The sequence below is a fragment of the Ruditapes philippinarum genome, unplaced genomic scaffold (assembly GCF_026571515.1).
Source record: "Ruditapes philippinarum isolate M1 unplaced genomic scaffold, ASM2657151v2 ctg2955_1_1_1_1, whole genome shotgun sequence".
NCBI lineage: Eukaryota > Metazoa > Mollusca > Bivalvia > Venerida > Veneridae > Ruditapes > Ruditapes philippinarum.
In genome coordinates, this window is record NW_026860365.1 from 205,754 (window position 1) to 211,795 (window position 6,042).

The window sequence follows — 6,042 nt, forward strand, 5'->3', positions numbered from 1 at the left end:
ATGCTCAGTTGAGAACAATTTCACCATTATATAAATTATTCTATCAATTAACACATATTCCCTCCCCTAAATACACTTATAATAATAATAATTGAGACATGTCTACAAATAATGTATAAACTTTGCCCTAAGGATTTTCAAACGGTTATCATTTAATTCAATCAGACATGTACTATGCTTTAAAGAAATTTATCAATGTAATTTAATTACAAGGTCAAATAAACCAATTAGGAATACCAAGACATGGCGACGTGTTGACTTTTTGGTCAAACTCTACTCGAATATCAAGTTTAACAATTATAAAATAGGTAAAATCTTTATGTCATTTCCGATTATTTTATACTAAGTGTGCTCTATTGGCAACAAGTAGTAATTTTGCTGCAATGCATCAATTGAGAAGCTCCCCGCAAAAAAATGCGCTCATTACAGATACCTTACCAAATTATTCCTACGCACAGGTCATGTTATATTCAGATAAAGTACTATTGTAGATTTTTTCCGAATGTTTTGTAAACAGTTTTTTGCATAATTATACTTATCTTATGCACTGTCCATAATTAAAAAGAGGGGAAAGATATCTAATAAAAAATGCTTTTACTGATGCCTACCTGGTAAGGAAAGTAATTCCATTGAATACAAACAAGACTTATAAGACTTGTAAATGTTATGTGACATGACTGTATTGTGTTCTGTTTGTGTCACTACTGTAGTCGCGAAATTTCAGAGAATTGCAAATGCCTAAAGTAGTCCACTTTTTTGAAGCGGTTACTTCCCTTTATATGTACACTAACGCCGAAAAAATCAGAGGAGGACAATGCCTTAAAGATTGTCAAATGACAGGCGCATTAATTTTCAAGCAAAGTAGTTCTGAATGGTCGAATATTTCTAATATTGTTTCAATCTTTATAGATATGCATGCTTACAGTAAGCTTCTTGATTATTTACATCTGAGTTTAGCGTCAAAATAATAAGTTACAAACCCTAATTTAGAATAATAATGGTTTTTCTTCAGTTTGTTAACATATAACTTCACCGTGGCCTAGGGGTTTACATACTTGCTCATGAAGCGAGAGGTCTCGAGTTCCAATCCCAGTAGATGCAAATCATTTATTTTTTTAAATCAAATAAACATTGAATTAACTGTCAGCGTTGCGATTAGTCTTATAGCCAATTTACTACTGTTAAAACACTGGAAAGTACTGGTGGAACTATACAATCAAAGCACAGAAGGCGCTGAATTTGTTTGGGTCTCAGAATGTCAGAACGGTGAAGGTTGTAAGATTATAAAACAATTTGTTTTTGTATAGTGCCACCAATGCTTTCCAGCCTTTTAATTATAGTAGATTGGCTATAAGACTAATTGCAGCACTTAAATTGGCTATAAGACTAATTGCAACACTGATATTCGATCCAATGTTTATTTGACTTAAACAATTTGAAAAAAAAATGAGTTTCCATAACTGGGATTTGAACTCAAGACCTCTCGCTTCCTAAGCGAGCTCGCATATCACTCGGCCACGGTAATTAAATGCCTGAAGAAAACTATATTATTCTAGTTAGGGTTTGTAACGACACTAACTTGTGTAAATAATCATGGCGCTAACTGTAAGCATGTATATCTATAAAGAATAAAACAATATTAGAAATGCTCGACTATTCGGGAATTATTTTGCTTGAAAATAAATCCGCCTGTCATGTGAACATTTTTACGCAGTGATCTCCCTTGAATTTTTCGGCCTAAGTGATATATAAAGGGTAGTAACCGCTTCAAAAAAGCGGACTTCTTTCGACACCTGCAATTAGCAGCATTAGAGTCTGAAATTTTGCTACCATTGTTTGTTTGGTCTGACGACCCAAACAAATAAAAACACATTGGTTTATGATATCACAACCTTCACCTTTCTGACATTCTGAGACCCAAACAAATTCATCGCCTTCTGTGCTTTGATTTTTATTATTGTAATTGTAACAAATATATAAACATTAACAAAAGGGACCAATATTATAATATAGTAATATTACATGCATTTTTCATGTCAAATTATAAAATTGGTTTCTTTCAATACTTAAAGTAGAACACACTCTGGAATGAAAAAATTGGGATGAATTTTTTAAAGACCAAATTCAGGATTTGTTTGTTTGTTATACATGCGTTACATTGTGATGCAATATCTATCAATATAATAGAAGACTGTTACCTGAATTTTAGGCAGGTATGAGGAAATTCACTAACATCATGTTCGTGCAAGTCAAAGATATAAAAGTATTTGACATTGGTGCTATATAAACAACTATTGTTAATTCCTTTATTGGGAGATCAATATACTTTTTTTGTTGAATTGTTTTAAAACCATTCATAAAAAACACATTACAATTCATGTTCAAACTGCAGATCAAACTTTCTGTTATCAATGATGCTATCTATCGATAGCTTATGCTTAATGAGGGTCCATCCGCTCGTAAGGCCACAAAATGCAGCGTTCGCTGTTGAGTACGGACCCCGGACATGTCACCAGTCATACCCTTAAAGAGTTAATTTTCATGTTCAAAGCGGTATGCAATACGAAATTTAACCTTATATACTGAAGTTTAATTATTTAAATTATGGTATTATTAAACATTTAATTTCATAAATATAAATAAAGAATAATTATCAAATTCAAAATTATTTAAGTCATATGCCTGTAATCTGCATTATATTGACAAATTCAATCACTAATAGTATACTTGATATGCTGTGTGTAAATGTAATTCAAAATGTAACAAATTATAATTTCACGTACTACTAAAAAAGGGAAATAACAAATTTTTAACTTAAGTGTCAAAAATCAGAACATTTATAGCTATTTATAGCTTTCGAATTCATGTACAGCATAGCTGCTGTCCGGTTCTCATTCGTTAATATGACATGATGCGAATCACCGAAGGGGAAACCAATATAGAAATCGAAAGGAGTTCTTGAATGCGGATTTATTTTTAGCTGTAAATCGAAGGGATTAATTGAACAATGCCCATGGACAAAAACAAATAAACAATTATAGAGCACACAGTCATTACGTTAAAGTCAAGATGAAATGCACACAATATATTACAAGTTGTTTGAACAATTCTGAATGAAATGAATCACAGTATCCCACGTTATAATGCATCACGCTAACAAAAATGCTAATTTGTACTGGAACGAAACTTTGACCGAGAAATGGAATCAACCATATGTGCTTAGCTGAAAATAATTTTCTGAAGTGTAATGGCACAATGCACATAAAAACGGTTAAATGATTATAATATCTAGCAGCGTGAAATAACTAAGTAAACGTTTACGAAAAACAGAGAGTGATTTCAGAATTATCGAGTTTATATCAACTTCAAACCTAAATGAGTTCTGGAATAAAATTGAACACATCGGTCCAACGCGAGACCTTTTGATACCATTGGGAATAGTAAATGAACAAGGGAGCATTGATACGGATGAAAACACAGTTTTTGACAAATGAACAACTTGTACAATAGCACCGGAAGTGAGGCGTTTGATTCTGAATTCTTCAATCGTGAAATGTCCATTGCTGACCTGCTTAACGCCCCAAATGAACCGCCGAATAATCATAATATATTCATCGAAGAAATTGCTAATATTGTAATGAAATCAGCCTGCGGTATTAATGGCATACCTTATGCAGTCCCAAAATTTTCGACACGAGTTTTATTCCTAGCGACTGGAGAAAGGCAATTATACTTATCAAAAATCTTTACTAAAGATTACCGTTACACGTGTAGGTTAACAATATACATGTACAATCGAAAGGAAAACAAACTACATTTAATGCCATTATTATTTGGAATTCCATACCACTGACTATAAGAAGAAAAACAAAATTGTCAATACTTAAAAAAAGTTTCAAGAAATACTTATTAAATCAACTTTAGCACGATCCGTATGTCGGCAGGATACGCTCTTTATATTCACACATGTGTTTTTTATTATTATGTTTTCTTATAATGGGTGTCTGTCTTAGTTTCAAGTTTTTATTATCCCCTGCCGAAAATTTTCGGCGGTGGATATAGAAATAGTCTCCGTCCGTCCGACCTTCCGTCCGTCCGTCCGTCCTTCCGTCCGACATTTTTGTTCGGAGCATATCTCTAAAAGTATTTGAGTTATCAACTTGAAACTTCATAGGTGGATAGACCTCATTGAGGAGGAGTGCAGTGCACAAGAATGATAACTCTACCTTGCATTATTTTTGAGTTATTGCCCTTTGTTATTTTTCAAAATTGATTTTTGTCCAGAGCATAACTCCAAAAGCCTATGAGATTTTAACATGAAACTTCATAGGTGCATAGATCTCACTCAGGAGGTGTGCGGTGCACATGAATGATAACGCTACCTTTCATAATTTTTGAGTTATTGCCCTTTGTTATTTTTCATACCTAATTTTTCACCTGAGTGGAGTATAACTCAAAAAGTGTTTGAGAGATCAACATGAAATGTCATAGGTGGATAGATCTTATTGAGGAGGAATGTTATATGTGGATAGACCTCAGTGAGGAGGAGTGCAGTGCACAAGAATGATTACTCTACCTTGCATGATTTTTGAGTTACTGCCCTTTGTTATTTTTCAAAATTGATTTTTGTCCAGAGCATAACTCCAAAAGCCTATGAGATATTAACATGAAACTTCATAGGTGCATAGATCTCACTCAGGAGGTGTGCAGTGCACATGAATGATAACTCTACCTTTCATAATTTTTGAGTTATTGCCCTTTGTTATTTTTCATACCTTATTTTTCACCTGAGTGGAGCATAACTCAAAAGTGTTTGAGAGATCAACATGAAATGTCATAGGTGGATAGATCTTATTGAGGAGGAATGTTGTGCGCAAGAATGATAACTCTACCCTATACAATTTTTGAGTAATTGCCCTTTGTTTTTTATGCTATTTTGTCCAGAGCTTATCTCAAAAAGTATTTGAGGTATCAACTTGAAACTTCAAAGGTGGATGGATCTCATTGAGGAGGAATGCAGTGCTTAATAATGATAACTCTACCCTGCATTATTTTTGAGTTATTGCCCTTTGTTATTTTTCAAAATTAATTTTTGTCCGGAGCATAACTCAAAAAGCCTTTGAGATATCAAAATGAAACTTCATAGGTGCATAGATCTCACTCAGGAGGTGTGAACTGCACAAGAATGATAACTCTATCTTTTATAATTTTTGAGTTATTGCCCTTTGTTATTTTTCATACTTAATTTTTCAATTCAATTTTTTACTCAAAAAGTATTTGAGGTATCAACTTGAAACTTCATAGGTTGATAGATTTTTCTGAGGAGGGATGCAGCACACAAGAATGATAACCTACCCTGCATTATTTTTCAGTTATTGCCCTTTGTTATTTTCATTCATCAGTATTCACATAGGTTTCAAATCTGTATTCACTATAGCCATCAGTTTTCATTGCCAAAAGACCTCTTAAAATATAATTATTCTGTTCTACTACATATAAATTCTTCCAATGAGCAAACACATTTGGTGGGGGATGGCCATGTTGACATGGCTCTTGTTTATTTATTTTTTTGACTGTGTTAATTTTTTTAATTTTGTAAGTTAATTTTACTTTTTAAATTGCAGATTAATATGATGCACTGATGAAAGTATTATGTTCAATGATAAATAAAATGAATTGTATGAATGTTCAGTATATGTGTTAATATATGTTAAAATTGTGATAACCATTTAATCCTTTCTTTTTACATGTTATATTTTTTTTGATTGATATATGTTCTTTTGTGTGTATGTGTTTTTTTTATATTTATTTTTTATATTTCGACTTTTAATTAATGTTAAAGACACTTTACGAATGGCGTAAGAAATGGCGCGTCTTGATAAATACCGAGAAATCAAAATGTTTTCAAATAGAACTGAAAACAGAATTCTGTTTACTAAAAACAGAATTCAATTTTTATGTTGTAAGTAAGTTATACATTCTTTAATTTTCATAAAGTTACAGAATACAAATATCTTGGTATGATAAAGCAATTATGAGACA